We start from the raw sequence: 16,950 nt of genomic DNA, 5'->3' as shown, positions 1-16,950 counted from the left end.
ATATAACAAATAAAATTACCAAACGATTTTAAATGTAAATTTTAATTAACACTTTTTTAATGAGTTTTTATTTGTCGTTTTGCCAAATGCTTTTCTAAAAAAAAAAAAAAAAGTAATTATATTATAAATAATAATAATAATAATAATAATAATAGTAGTAGTAATAAAAATAAGAATAATAAAATCATAATTACTATTATTTTTATTACTATTATTAATTGTCCTATTTAATAATAATAATTATTATTTTTATATTTAAATATTATAAAATTATTAATATAAATTATTTTATAGTATTTAAAAATATTTTTATTATAATTATTTATAATGCATTAAATACAATTCTGTATTACTATTTTTTGTTTTTATTATTATAATGTTTATTTTTTTTATTTCGTTTTTTTATGGTCAAAATGGTAAAAAATGGCATTGGTCAGTTCACTAGTGGAAGTTTTTAGTTTTAAGGTACTCCCATTGCCAGCATCATGAGACAGAACATGTCATCATTAAAGTAACTTTATGTTTGTTTTCGTCCTTTGAGCTCATTTGCTTTATGAAGGCTTGTTGGCGTTGTTGTTTTTAAAATTAGATATGCATTTTTTGACACGGGTCACACTTTGATTATTTTTGGGTGTATATCATATAGTGCTATAACTGATGATAAAACAGCAACTCTCTCTTACTTCTAGGTAATACAAACGTAGAACAAACACACATTCCCTGATCTGCCGAAAACAGCCACAGAAAGTGTCGCTTTTACAACTCCACCACTAGACGACAAAGGAAATTGTCAGGTATGTAACAAGCTATCAAGACTAAACACTTTTTGTTTTCATCACATCTTGAGATTTGTCAAATTGGATCTCGTTACACTAATTAAAATACCTAGGGGATGGAGACTTAACCATGTCAGCGAGACAGAGAGAAGGAGAAAAAAGAGGGAGAAGAAGAGATAAAGATAAATGGCGCATCAGAAACCAATTATCACAGGAAGCAGATTAAAAAGGTTTTGCATTTTCACACACAAAAGAGAATGCGAGTCACTTTTAACTGATTACACCTTCCGTCTCTCTCCTCATTTGTTAACGTGTTTGTTAAATCCCCTCTGTGTTCATTAGCTATACTGTCGACATTTGTTCTCTCAGCACTGTTTGTCCAACAAGATCTGCCTCCTACCAGTTTAAAGGGAGAGAGACGGTGTTAGCAGTTATTCACTTCGGCTCGGGGCCTCAGCAGAGATCACACATCGGGGTGACATCGGTGAAACTGATAAAGCTATCTGTCAGTGCAACCTGAGGAACCAGATTTAGCAAGTACTTACGACATGTTAAAATATTTTCATGAATAACAATTATATGCCAAAATATCACTTCTGTTGCATGTTTTCTCCTCCTCCTCCTCCTCTCTCTCTGTCTTCAGTCTACTTTATCTTCTTCTTCTGCTTTCACTACGGTATTCTAACATACGCACTTTCTTGTATCCAGTAACTTTTTTATTTGGATTTTTTTTTTATCCGATTTATTTAAGTAGCGAAAAATTATGTCGAGAAAGGGAATCGTGAACAGAATTCGAACCTGCATCTTCCACTTGAGCACCACAGCTCAATAGTAGTGCACAAATCAAATGTGTTTCTTTCATTCGAAAATATGGATCATTTTCAATCAGTGGCTCATAATTGTAATATAATAAACCCTACAGAGTGACAGACCATACATCTGCTTATTACACAGCAAAACAGTTATGAAATAATTAATACATGAATAAATAAATGATGTCAATTAACATGGAATATTGCGTACATATATGTACATATACACATGTATTACACGAGAAGAGAGCATGGAGTAATATGAGAGACATGCAAATTGGTTGCCAGATACAACAGTCAGTTACAGCTTCTTGGTTATTATGCAAAAATACTTAAGCTTAGAATGGTGTGATGGACCAATCAGAATCAAGTATTCCGGAGAGCTTTATAAAAAAAATTAAAATAAATAAATAAATTCATTGCTAACATTCTTTCTCATTATTTTATGACTATTATCGCAATTAGCACTGTAACTATTATGATAATCATCACCAAATATTATGATAATCATCACCAAATAACAAGACAGACCTGGTTTCATTAAATGCAGTAACAGAACTTTATGTAAACTGAAGGGAACCTGCACCTGCAGTTAATGTAGTCTCTTTTGAGTCCCGCTGAAGCTCAGCTAAGAGAAACTCTAGATTAATGGGGACTCTTTCTGGGGTACTTACCTGAGTGGCCTGCCTTTGAAGTCTTCAGCTGGTGCAAATGTGGGGCTCTCTTTTAGCATGTGACAGATTGACTCTATTTTCAGCTGCGATGAACTGTTATGGTGAGAGACATTGCATTTTGATGTATAATCCAGGGCTCCAAACTGTGACAAATTTTTGCGTGTTAAAAAATAAATATTACCTCAAGTTGTGCCAATCATGTTTACACTCTGCCTTCGAAACTTTTGTACATCCGAATAAAAAATTTTTTTTTTTTTACATTTTTTGCATCCGTAACAAGCATTTTGAGAGGTGTTTTGACGATTCAGATCATATTTCTAAAAACACATTTAAATAAAAAAAAAATATATATATATACAGTACAGACCAAAAGTTTGGTCACATTACTATTTTTAATGTTTTTGAAAGAAGTTTCTTCTGCTCATCAAGCCTGCATTTATTTGATCAAAAATACAGAAAAAACTGTAATATTGTGAAATATTATTACAACTTAAAATAATAGTTTTCTATTTGAATATACTTTAAAAAAATAATTTATTCCTGTGATGCAAAGCTGAATTTTCAGCATCATTACTCTAGCCTTCAGTGTCACATGTAATATCCAGTCTATCACATGATCATTTAGAAATCATTCTAATATTCTGATTTATTATGAGTGTTGGAAACAGTTCTGCTGTCTAATATATTTGATGAATAAAAGGTTAAAAAGAACTGCATTTATTCAAAATAAAAAAAAATTCTAATAATATGTTTTCTTTACTATCACTTTTTAGCAATTTAACACATACTTGCTGAATAAAAGTATTGATTTTATTTTAAAAAAAAAAGAAAGAAAATTTTTTTTACTGACCCCAAATTACTGACCAGTAGTGTATATTAATATTAATATTTTAAAAACATAGCTTTTTTTTTTTTTTTACTTTTTATTCATCAAAGTATCCTAAAAAAGTATCACATGTTCTGAAAAAATATTAAGCAGCAGAACTGTTTCCAACTTTGTTAATAAATCATCATATTAGAATGATTTCTAATATATATATATATATATATATATATATAATACACCTAGAAAAATATTTTCTTAAAGCAATCTATACTTTTATTCTTAAAAGTGACAGTAAATATTTATTTCAAAAATATATATTTATATTTCAAATAAATGTTTTTATTGAAACAATCAATCAAGTAATCAATTAATATATTCTTCAACAAATCATGTATCATGTACGAATCGTATATCAACAAAATCATATAATTGTTTCCAAAAAATAATCTCAACATTGATAGTAATAAGATATATTAAGCACTAAATCAGCATATTAGTATGATTTCTGAAGGATTGTGTGTCACTAAAGACTGGAGTAATGAGTAATGAATTCAGTTTTGCCATCACAGGATTCAACTACATATTAAATTATATTTAAAAAAGAAAAGTTATTTTCTATTATAATAATATTTCACAGTATTAATGTTTTTGCAATTTCTATCAGATAAATGCTGCCTTGGTGAGCATAAGAGACTAAGCATATGATTTTTGTCAACTAACAAAGTCAGTCGGCTGATAAATGTTCCAATTCAGAAGTCAATAGCTTTGTTGTTATTTTTAAAGGGGTAAAAAAGAGAAAATGCACATCTCTCCATTCGAAACAGAGTATAAAAAGCCAGGAATATCAGAAGCAGAGATACCCACCAACTGTTAGTCGTGGGATCAAAGAGATGGAGAAAAAGTGTATGAAAAAACATGGGGAGAACAGGGAGGAATGAAGGGGAGGGGAATCCTCATCCTCTTGTCCCCGTGGCCTGTCTGTGGCCTGTGGATGACCTCTCATTACACCTTCTCATGCGTCCACTTACCATCGCTCTCTACATGTTGCCATGGAGAAAGGTATCTAACTCTTACCACACTTGCCTCTCTCTCTCTTTCTCTCTCTCATATTCACTCTCTTTTTTGCATTATAGGGGGGACCATAAAAGCAACCTCGCCCTGGGCTCCCCATCTCGTATTGGTAAAAAAAAAAAAGAAAGAAATCGACCTGATCTCACACTGCCGTGTGGTGTGCAGCCTTTGATCGCTCCGCTGTGTCTCTCTCGTTTATGCTCCGTGTGGACAAATGATTAGATACAGATGCTCAGCTGAACTACATGGGGGAGCATGAACGGTAAATGTGTTTGTTTAAGGCCGTGTTTAGCATGTTGTGTGCGGGAGACGAGATGATAGACAAAAAGGGAGGATCTTAAACATCTCTACAGGACTAGATGAAGCCAGTGCATTTGGTTATTTGTCATTTAGCAGATGCTTGTTGTCCAAAGTGATTTACAGTACATGTAGTATAGGAACACTCCTCCTGTAGCCCTTTACCACCAAAAGAGTATAGGGCCTTTTGAAATCCATTTTATTTCTTCTTAGATTCTGTTTTATGTTTTTCCACTCGAATTCAGTTTCTGGGTTCCATTTTAACAGTTAAATTAAATTTAAGCTAAATTATTATTAAGACCAAAATTACATTTGTGCTGGTTCTTGTACCAACTTTTGTCTATGAGATTTTTAACAAGATTACAAGCATGTTTTAACATCGGAAGTTATTTGATTCAGTGTCTTTATGCCGTTACAGGCAATGTTTGTTGGGATGATCAGATGAATTTATGATGAATAAAATTCATAGCAATCAGTTAACACATAATATTTACAAATTAAATAATTTTTTGGCATACAGGGAAAACAAAATGGCTTGTGGGTTGGTTTTGATTACTGTTTAGCTGTGATTGTTTGAAAATGTGTGTTGGAGAGTAACTAAATTCAATTGAAAGTTGCGACTCTACTAACTTGACTGTTTTTTTATTTTATTTTTTCAGTAGTGTGACAGTAGTTTGGCTGTTTCCACTGAAGCTCATCTATAAACAAGCTACATTCTCCAATAAGAAATGGTGTCGCATGACAAAATCCAACATGGCTGTTTTGTCACATTGTATTGCAGGTGCTACTTTAAAGCACACCAACTAAGGCAATAATCAAATACTCTCAAGCAACTTTCGTAAAAGTCTTCTCTCTCACACATAAATTACTGGCAAATATTTTAGTGTAACAGTTCATTCTGGTGTAAAATGAACCAGTTCAAAAACGATCCACTGATTCACTTGATTCTCTGCATGGTATTTTAAAGGAATAGTTCACATAATAATGAAAAATCTATCATCTATTCACCATCATGCTGTTCCGAACCTGTACGAGTTTCTTTCTTATGTTGAATATAAAAGGACATATTTATTTAAGAATGCTGGTTATCAAACAGTTGATGGTTTCCATTGACTTCCATAGTTCCTAATTTGGAAGTCATGTTCAGTTCTTTAAAATTCTTCAGAATATCTTCTTTTGTGTTCAACATAAGAAAGAAACATATACAGGTTTGGAATGACACGAGAGCGAGTAAATGATGACAGAATTTCCATTATTACATGAACTATTCCTTTAAGGCTGTGTGCATTTCTTTGTTCTATGGAACACAAAAGAGGATCATTTGAAAAACCTTCAAAATTAAACAACATTGAAGTCTATTTGTTTTTTAAAATATATATTTTTTTAAGTTTCATAAAAGTCATACAGTTTTTGAATGACATGGGGTGAGTAAATGATGACAAGATTTTTATGAGTGAATTATCCCTCATTGTTTTTGTGCCAGGCATTCACTGCTTTGATTACGGAAAATGTTACACTACCATTCAAACGTTTGAAGTCTGTCAGATTTTTATGCTCATAAGGGCTGCATGCATTTAATGCAAATACACTGTGAAATTATTACAAATAAAATTTTGAAATATTGCATTTATTCCTGTGATTCCAAAGCTGGATTTTAGCAAACATTACTGTAGGCTACTGTAGTTTCACATGATCTTTCAGAAATCATTCTAATATGCTCAAGGAACATTTGTTATTATCAAAGCTGAAAACAGGTGTGTTGATTGCAGTTGATACTTTTTCTGCAATTTTATTGAATATATACTTCAAAAGAACAGCATTTATTTGAAGTGAAAAATAAATCTTTGCTAAAATAAATAATCTTAACCCCCCGCCCCCCAACTTTTGAAAAGTAGTGTATACTACTTATTCAAAAATAGTTTGACTATAGCAAAGAAAGATCTGATAAAAGGTTGTACTACAAAGAGTGCAGGTAAAGAGCTAAAATATATGGTCAGTAGTTCACTCTAAAGCAGAAATTAATTACGTAACCTATTGCAGAGTGCTTCAAAAGTTCACTATGCATGAAAAAATTACTGTGAGCTACCTCCACCTTTATGGGATCGTAAAATTATACTGTTGTACTTAAATTTTTTAATAAAGTGACAGAGCATTTATTAAGACTGGCATATTTTGATAATCTAAGGAACAGGCATTGAGTCTTAAAAAGCAGTCCGAGGCTGGTCCAGTGTCGCTTCTCAAAGGTCAATAATATTTTTATAATACACCTTTAATGGTTTCTCCCTTTTTCAGGGACTTCTTGAAGATGCAAGGTATAGGGCACAGACAAAATGAAAAGCAGAATCGTTAAACGATCGTCCAAATGAAGAAAGTGTAAAATCTGACCCAGATATAATGGCTCAGAGTAATGTGTAATATACAACATGTGTGTGTGTGTGTGTGTTGGAGTATGAGTGAAATTAATATGACCAGCAAAGGAATGGAAGGTCTGTATTGTGGCCTGATCAGAAGAGTTTTGGTGTAGATCAGAGCTCGACCCGTCTCCTGTGGGATTTCAGCATCCTGGTGTCATCTGAGGAATGAATACACACTACACTAGTTGTTGGGTGACTCAATAAGATGCAAGATTGGGAAATCCTGTGTTTGCCGTATGAGATCACAGCATCGGAGGCTGTTTACATGTTGTTTATTCCATGTCTATATTGTACAGTGTTCAAACTGATGAGCATTTGCTCTTTGGCAAGGCGAAATGTAGGTTTCGCAACTGTAAATTGGTGTAGTTGGTAACTTAAAAGGAAAGTTCATCCGAAATTGAAATTTGTCATCATTTACTCACACACACTATTCGGAACAGCTAGCTTTCTTCCATGGAAAACCAAATTCAGTATTCATACAACAAAAGCATATAGTGACCAGATGCTGTCAGTGTCCATATGACTCAATATATTCTTCTGAAGACAAATTGTTGTAATTCTCTAAAAATGTTTCCATCTGCTTTAGCTCTCAAATCTCATTTGCACTCTCACACTATTCAGACTTGATGTGTGGAGACACGTCGCACCAGGTTTAATGACACTGATGCGAAATGTCTAAATAATTTTTTAAAGTTTGCAGTCAGTAGGAATGTTTTTAAAGTGATAAATACTTATATTTAGCAAGGATGTGTTAAATGAATCAAAAGTGACAGTAAAGACCTTTGCATTGTTACAGAAAATCTATTTGAACTAAATGTTTTTATATTCATCATAGAATATTAAGCAAACAGTTGTTTGAAATTGTAGTAATATTACAGTTTTTAATGTATTTTGATCAAATAAATTTAGCCTTGGTCAGCATATGAGACTTCTTTTAAAAACATTGAAATATCTTACAGATCTCAAAGCTTTTAAATGTTCTTTTCTTTTTACTTACAGTGGGGGCCAAATTTATTAGAACAGTAGCATTTTCACCAGCTAAAAATGGTTTAAAGTCGATTATTTCAATTTTTTTTTAAATAAAATAAAAACTATGTGCAAGTGCACCTAGGGAAAAACCTGCTTTAAATGCAGAGGATGGTCACATCAAATGTTGATTTAATTTAGTTAATGGAAGTTAATTGATAAAGAAAATCTATTTATGACATTATTTTTGACAGCATCCTCATTTTGCAGCATTTTTAGACAAGTGCCTAAAACTTTTTAACAGTACTGTAGCAATACAGATAGGTTTCTTGATGCATCTTGGAGACGTTGCCACAGTTCTGAAGGTTAAAAGTATCAGAAAGCGTAAAAATATAGTTGTTTAAACCTCAGTGAACGTGAAGACAATGTGATCATAGGCTTCTAAAATATTTAATAATGGCTCTGCCGTGGTCGGATTGTTATTTGTGCATACACTGAGGCATGTTTAGATGCAGCGCAGCCTCTACAGCCGAATGAAGTCATGTGCCCACAGACATGCCTGACTCTCCCATCAGGCCTTGCTGCCTGCGTCTGACAACACTCCAGCCTGTTAAGGTCAAGACCAACAGAGTGTCAGCGAGGATGATGATGATGTATTTTTTGACTCCCTCGTTTTTTTCTACTCGACTTTATACTTTCTCCTTGTGCCAGTGTCAGTGGTCCATCTGCCCGCTGCCGTCTCAAACCCCGGCACGGGCGCGCTGATCCGTCTGAACCCTGTACCCAGCAAACCCCCACCCACCCCTCCTCCACCGCCTGCCATCATCACCCCCCACCACCACCTTCAAAGCTGTGATTGTGTGAACAAGAAAACACACAAATACACACATATGCCACCAAACTCCTGTCAAGTAAACCACAACAATTACAATCTCACAGTCATAATGAAACGGTGACAAAATTATACCCTCCGAACCCCCTGAGAGTCACAAGATTTTAATATCTGACATTTCTGCACATTGACACATGTGCGGCAGCATCTGCTGCCTGGCTGTGAAATCCGCTCTTCTACGGTGTCTGTGAGTGGGTGGGTGTGTGCGTGCTTGTTTCTGTAAATATATATGTGTGCATTTCTGTGTGTGTTTCGGAATTCATGTGGTCCCATATTTGTGTATATACAACCTAGTGATCTGCTTAAGATACTAAATTTTGGCCAAATTTTATTCATCCTTCATCAAGAAGACATTCCAGAATGCATTGCAATGAGCTTAGTTAAAAAAATATTCAAGGTGAGCAATTTATATCAGTGTTACTTTAGTATTACTTCTATGCCATTAGTGTTATTTATATTTTGTAATAGTTTTCAGTTTTATATTTAGTTTTTTAGTTTACTTTAATTTTAGTTTGTTCTAGTAACTTTCTGTGCTTATGTCATTGTTCGTTTTTTTTTTTTTTAGATTTCAATTTATTTTAATGTTTTTTTTATTTATTTAACTTTTTAGTATATTTTTACTTTTCCAAGTTTGTACTTTTAGTAATTTTATTTCTTAAAAATAACCTTACCACTTAAATTAGTAAAAAAAAAATATTTTCATCTAATATTTATATTTTGTATCCCCGGGGTCATTCCACGGTTAGCTTAGTGACATGCTAATTTAATTGACTTTTTTTTTTTTTTTTTTTTATTTAATTGACATTTAATTACTAATTGACTTGTATTTAAGGTATGCCCTTCACTCATTCCTTTGGGATCGAACCCATGACCTTGGTGTTGCTAGTCCCATGCTCAACTATTTGCGCTAATGCTAACGCTAATGGAAAACTCTACTTAAAACTCTTGGGGGGCATACTATTCATGTAGCACTTCCTATGGGGAACATTCCCAATTAGTAAGTTAGGATGCTGTCTTAAAAGTCAGTTACCTACATAGGCAGTATGCAGCACGACAGCTCACTAACTCTAGAAACATGTGCACCTTGTTTGTCTATTTGTGGCTATGTATGTGTGAGCGCTACGTATAACATATCAGTGTGTCTTCACATAATTAGACCTCACCAACCGAACCAGCAGTCAGACTGCCAGTCGCTGGGATTGAATGAGCGAGACACTAGGCTGAGCAAGTAGAGTTCCATAAACACCTCTGGGTTTGAGTCTAAGTGTTTGAGACTGCTGCCTTAGGGTGACATGAGCGTGTGTGATTCTGAGTGGGAGCCCGGAGCTAAAGGCTGAGGGCGGCATGAAAGATACGCTGGCGTCTCCCTTCCGCCACAGGCTGCACACTTTCCCAGTTCTCCCCACAGAGCAGCCTCACTCTTCCCCTGCAAAGCTGTCAGTGCCACTTCAGCGATGCCGCTTGTCTTTGTTCCAGTCAGACGAGGATGATACAGATGAGAAGATAGATAAGATAGACTGCAGGCTGGAGAGGAAGTGTCGGCCGCTGTTTGGGAGTCTGTGGCTTGAAACGCCTCACGCGTGCTTTCTGGTGGCACGGAGGAAGAGTTAAATTGAGTCTGTACTCCGTGTAGTGTAAACTACTCAATGTATCTTAACGTCTTAACTCGACGGCCCCTTGCCAACTCGACACATCAAAGTCATCCTCACCTTTTGCATTACATATAACTATTTCAGAGCGCTGTATGAAGAAGGGCCCTGTATATACACACAATCAGATGTGATGAAGTGGAGAGATAGTTAGGTGCAATAATAACAACAACAATAATAGATATAATAATAGACCAAAGAGAAGGCTGCATAAATTGGATGTGACACATTACATACTGATCACTTGAACAAAATAACAAGCTAAACCATGCACGTATAAAGGAAAATATTTTTTTTTTTAGCATTTAATAAAAAAAACTGTATGTTTTTATATATACACAAACACACACCCACATATATGGGCGTGGGTGTTAATTAATAATAGATAGCTAGATAGCTAACCAGATCCACTGTTTCTCTCTTGGAAAAGGACAAGAACAGCTTTTTATTAAGTCTCACCTGAGCTTCTTGGGTTAAACAAGGTGTTAACTTTAATTCCAGGAACCAGTTTCAATGGCAAACGTGCCCTAAACACGTACTGCTACATGATAGTTTCTGTATTTTAGTGAACAGAAAATCTTTTGTCTTGTGAGGAGGCATTAATTTATCTTAGCAGTGGGCCTTGACTGCGGTAATTGTTGTGTGAGGGCAGGCAGTGTGCCGAGTCAATCGCTCTCTCTCTCTTTCTCTTTGAGGCACGTAGATTCACTCTTTCCGACACGCGTGTGCATGCAAGAATGAGTCAAAATGACTTATCCAGCGGGGGATGTATTAACACTTCATATCCATAAACTCAAACCTGCAGCATGTCATGTCGAGCACATCAGTCAGAATAGAGCACCAACACAATATAAATATTCCAATTTCAGGACAAAAATGGTTTTGAAAGATCTAAAGAGAGTATTAATAGTGGAGACCTTTCATATTAAAGTATCATACAGCCTCTGTTAGTTTGTGTCTGTGTGTGTTTGTGTGTGTGTGTGTGTATATTTGCAATCTCTTCCTAGAGAGCATCCAAAACCTTTGAATTGTAGTGCTGAATAGAAAGTATGTATGTTTGCTGCTTTTTCTTTTAATGTAGTACATATGGCAATTTTTAGGTTTTCAGTATATAGCCAAGTACAGCCTACGCTACAAAAGTCACCATGGTAACCATAGCTTCCACAAAAATCCCATAGTTACCATTACTACAGTTCTTTATACCTTAAAGCTGTAAATATTAAGTGAATATTAGCAACTACTGTCATTAAAAGGATTACAGAAAGGCTTCTTACGCTGTTTCAGTGGAAGTCCATATGAATGTAATATGAATTTACAGTGTTAGCAACTGTGGTGAGTGCAGTATGTTAAAAGAAACATAAAATTCCTATAAATATATAATATAATATAATATAATATAATATAATATAATATAATATAATATAATATAATATAATATAATATAATATAATATAATATAATATAATATAATATAAAACTATTACACTTCAGAAATGTGGCATATTTAAGAGAAAAATAAGATGTTGGATTTTGAAAATTCACTATTTGACAGAAAAAAAAAGAAAGTGTAAAAAAAAGAATAATTATTTAATATATTTATGAAATATTTAGAAGATTTTTAATTTACAATCATGCATATTAATAATTCGTTCAAAAACACCCAAGTGTATTATTAAAAGCATATAATTCAGTTGAAATTTTATGTTGACTTTTATAACTATAAGGTATAAAGGACAGAACATGATATAATGAACAAATCATTTTTCACATTTTTAATTTATTTTTAATAAATAATAATTAATTACTATATTAAGAATGGACTTTCCGCCTAAACACTTTCCATATTTCAATGTTGTCAACACAACCAATAACATCTTCCCTAACATTACCCATAATCAAAACCCTCATGCGGTCATGATTCTTCATAATCAACCAAAATAATCTGACATCCCTTTTCGCTTTCCCCAAATTTCCCTCAAAAATCTCCCCGTGAGCTCGGAGGAAACATCTCGGGAGTGTTTTCCACTGCTTGTGCTATTGAGGCTAAACAATTTCACTGCACTAATTGGCCAATGTCAGGCGTGACACTAGGATAAACAAACGCTGCTCAGGAAAACTGAGACAAATGTTGGCTAATTAAACTGATGGGGGAGAGAAAAAAAGCTGACAAAAAAATTAGAAAAGAGGAAGAAAAAAGTCCCACCATGTGAGGCAGGCTTCCTATTTCCAAACGTCTCTGCTCCTCTAATTAGTCTTTATTTGGCAAACGGAAGAATGAAATAAATATATGCCGAGGTAAATAAATAAAAGCACTTGAGCGGCAAAAGTCAGAATGATTTTGCGGCGTTTTGCACTGAGGCCTTTGAAAGAGGACAAAACGGGCATTTTAGCGAAGGCCTCGGTTCCGCCGTGTGATCGCCTCTCTTCGTCACTTAATCACTTCTGTCAATTTGTTACTTTCCATCTGCTTCGCGAAATAAACAATCATGGCTTGACGACGGACCTTGACTTTGTTTGCGTTGGACTTTGAGATGTGCTGGCACACATAAATGCATTTCTGTTACCTTCCCTCCAATTCTAAATCATTTCTCTGTCTCTTCTTCCATAATCTTTCATGCTGTCTCTCTCCTTGTCTCAATTCCTGGTTTTACCACCCCCGCTCCACCACCACCTCCTACTCTGGAGCGGGTGTCACTGGATGTTTATAGGCTGTTGTTTTCGATGCTGATGACCATTGTCACACAGTGTTTCTATTACCCATCTGCCCTGATGGATGGCCCCTCTCTGCGCTCATGCTGATAGGAGTGTCCTTGATCAGCAGAGGAAGAGAGCGGGAGAGGGGGATGGAGGAGGGGGGCCGGCTGAGGTGGGGTTGGCACTACCTGTCCATCCATAGTCTCGGCAGACTGCAAACTTCAGCTGTGACACGTGTAGATCAGCCCACTTACAGACACGCAGTGACACGGCGCTTGTAAATTGGGCCGCTGCCAGCTGAGGTGGGTGTGGACGCCGAGTCCCTTTCACTGGTTAATTGGCAACCAGCAGTCTGCTGAGAACAGCGCCGTCTTCGCCGTACAGCTGTGTTGAAAGAGTCCGCGGGACAATGGAGATGTAACGGGCCAAAGCTTTAATTAAAGACATAAGTTGTGTGTATCTGCTGCACTTCTGTATTTTGCGAACATCTGCAGAAGTTGCGTTTGTTTAAATACAGATGTAACACTGCCAATCCAAGTTATAGTTGGGTTGAGTACAAATACAGATTTCAAATGAACGATATCGATTCTTAAAATCCAAAGAATGACTTTTACCTTTATGGCAGGGTTTAACAGACAATGTGGTCTGATTCAAGAACAAATGACTCTTATGAACAAGTTCTTTTGATTCTTATTGAATCTTTATCATTATCCGCATAGTGTGAGCAGTGTAGTCTGATTCAGGAACAATATTTTAATGAATCGTTTAAAGAGACTCATGTAATTTGTGTAATTTATGATTTGAATATTAATAATAGGAAATTATATAGAGGCTATAATAACATTAAGCAAAAGGGACATTATTATTTAATCTTATGAGCCCGTTATATTATTGAATGAATGAAAAAGACTCCTTAAATATATTTAATTTGATAATTTTAGCATATAAAAAATAAAGGAAACATTATAGTATAAAAAAATAATTATATTCATAAGTATTTTTTTAACCAAATATAACAATCAACCACAAACAAATATAACAAGCAACCAAAAACGTATATATTCCATATATTAATGTTTTTGTTTTGTACCAAGTTAAGAGGTTACCTGAGTTTGTTTCATATGTAAGTAAAGCAGATATAATAAGTAAAATTTGTATATGTCATAATAGGATTTGAAGTTAAAAGTGGTTTCAGAACCAGGAAACCCTTATCAATACCCATCCCTAATATCTGCGCTGTTTTAAAATTTTCTATGGAAACATGTATTACACAAATATCCTTTACTATTTCAACATGTTTTTTCAGCATTTTATGTCGTGTTCTTAAGACTTGTTCCAAATTAAATAAACACATCTCTAGGTATGTATTTGAAGTTTAACATGAAAAGGGTTAAAAACGTATGGTTAGGATGAGGTCACTTTAAAAAATGGATTGTGCGCCATATGTGGAGTCATTTCGAGTGTGTTTGGCTGTTTTATCTCTGATAAGAGTCATATTAATGATATTCTGTGTGGGAACAATGATAGCAGCGATTTGCTTCAGCATTGTCTTTCACTGATTGATTATCCCATGATTTATGTTTTAATATAAAGGGGGGTGGGGGTGCACCAGAGCACATAATACAATATCCACAGTTAAAATAACTTAACGAGCTGGAGGGAGAGCAAAAACAATGAAATTTCAAATGGATAGAACAGCTTATCAGTTATGACCCCTCTACATATACACTCTACGTGTGTGTGCTTACGTGTACATGAGAGAAAGCAGAAGATTGAGAGCGACTGAGTGTGTTTCCTCTGTAGACAGTAGGCTGATGATGAATTTTTAAACAGATCACACTGATAATTGTATTTCATATCTGTCAGTGACGAGGAGACTGGCCACTGAGATGCTATTTATGTCAGCGCACCTCGCTCGGTACAGCCCTCAATAAAGCTCAAATCACAAGGGAGATTGTTAAGTCTTCCACAAGAATGATTAAATCGAAGGAAAATTTATGGATGACACTTTATAACAATTAATCAAGAGATGTTGATTAATAAAGTTATCCTCCTCCTCCGTTACAGGCGATGTCGGGCAGCTGAGCCGTCGTTTTCGTCACAGATATGGTTGTGTCATTCTCTCCGATTTATGCAGCCCAGAGAGACGCCTTCTTCTTTACCCACCACACCCTGGCCCAGCGGCCCGACACACTCCAAACATTTTCTACCTGTTAACCTTGAGAAAATATCAGTGAGTGGGTCGACAGAGAGCAATGGAGATCATGTGGGACTGACTGAAAAAAATCAGAATGGAGATTTTGGAGAATGTCACCCAGCCAACCTTGTCACTGTGATTAGGCTACTGTGATTAATTAGTCTAGTAAGATTGAGCAATTGGGTCAGAATTGTGTGAGTATGTGCAGGAACTTCATGTACCTTTTTTTCTCCCCTTTTTAACTACTTACTTGGGGGAAGATTGCTAAACAAATTTGAGTAAATTTATATAAAGAAATAGAGTGGATTATCAATGCAAATTCAGAATATTTACTATATAAAAATGATCAATTTAATTCATATAAAAATTCCAAATTTCATGAGTTTCATAAACCAGTTTTCATAATAAATCTCAAATATAATTACGCAGATATAGAGATACAGATGACTCTAATGAGCTGGTCATTCTTCAAAAAGACTCAATAAATATAATTTTATTATATTAATTAACATTCAAATAGTGTATAATATAACAAATAATATATAAAAAATGCTATACATATACATAAATTATAATTGAATTGGCTAGGCCATTGTAAAAAAAAAAAAATTGTGATGATTTATGGTAATTATGATAATTATTTATTAGGTGTTTACTTACATTAAGATTTACACAAAATTATATACAGTATATTATGTATAGTGATTGAAAATTACATTTAGTATATTGTTTCTATTATATACTATGTACATACAATACAGTTGTTGTATTTAGTAAAACAGTAAAAGCTGTATTAAAACATTAATACAGTAGAAATACATATTTAACAAATAATAATTGATATTGTAATTTATATATTATTAAAAAGTTAATCATTAGTAATATATTGTTTATACACACACACACACACACTTGTTTGTACACACACACATATATATATATATATATATATATATATATATATATATATATATATATATATATATATATATGCACACACACACACACACACACATACATACATACATACATACATAGTAAAGGCAAGTTAAAAATTCAATACAAAAAAAATAACCTCTCCTTGCCTTGTAATGCTTACAAATCTGAAGTGCCCTGAAATGGACATGACACTTTATATGTGTGTGTATTTGAATTAAATAAGGAATGAATGAAGGAGAATTTCAGTTGACCAGACCTCAGAGAAAGTAGGAAAATCTCCAGCACCTGGTCAGTAGTTGAGGAACAAAAAAAGCTCTCATTGAGAAAGATGTGCTGCGTGTGAATGTAAGCAGGGTAGTTTGGGGTGGAGCAGGGCTGTATACGTCTGATTTGCTGATATAGCCTTGAGGCTGGCGTCATCAGTCGCTGCTGCTGCAGAGGCCAGCCAGAGCCAGAGCCAGAGCCAGAGCCAGAGCCAGAGCCAGAGCCAGAGCCAGAGCCAGAGCCAGAGCCAGAGCCAGAGCCAGCCGAGGCTTTTGGTAAGACAGGGACGGCGTTCAGGCTCCTTCCAGGGTATGGAGGGACATTGTAGGGCCGGAAAACCTGGCCTGGTTCAGCACTCGGATCAAAGGCAGCAACCTATTTCTGTCTAAAAGCGTGAAGGGACGTTCAGTGTGGACTGAGATGGTGCGTATGGAGCCTCCTCAGTGTTACATAAACCAAAAGCCCACCTCCTAACTACT

Source organism: Carassius carassius, chromosome 8, assembly GCF_963082965.1.
Source record: "Carassius carassius chromosome 8, fCarCar2.1, whole genome shotgun sequence".
In the NCBI taxonomy this organism is placed as follows: Eukaryota; Metazoa; Chordata; class Actinopteri; order Cypriniformes; family Cyprinidae; genus Carassius; species Carassius carassius.
Note: the sequence above shows the minus strand (reverse complement) of the source record.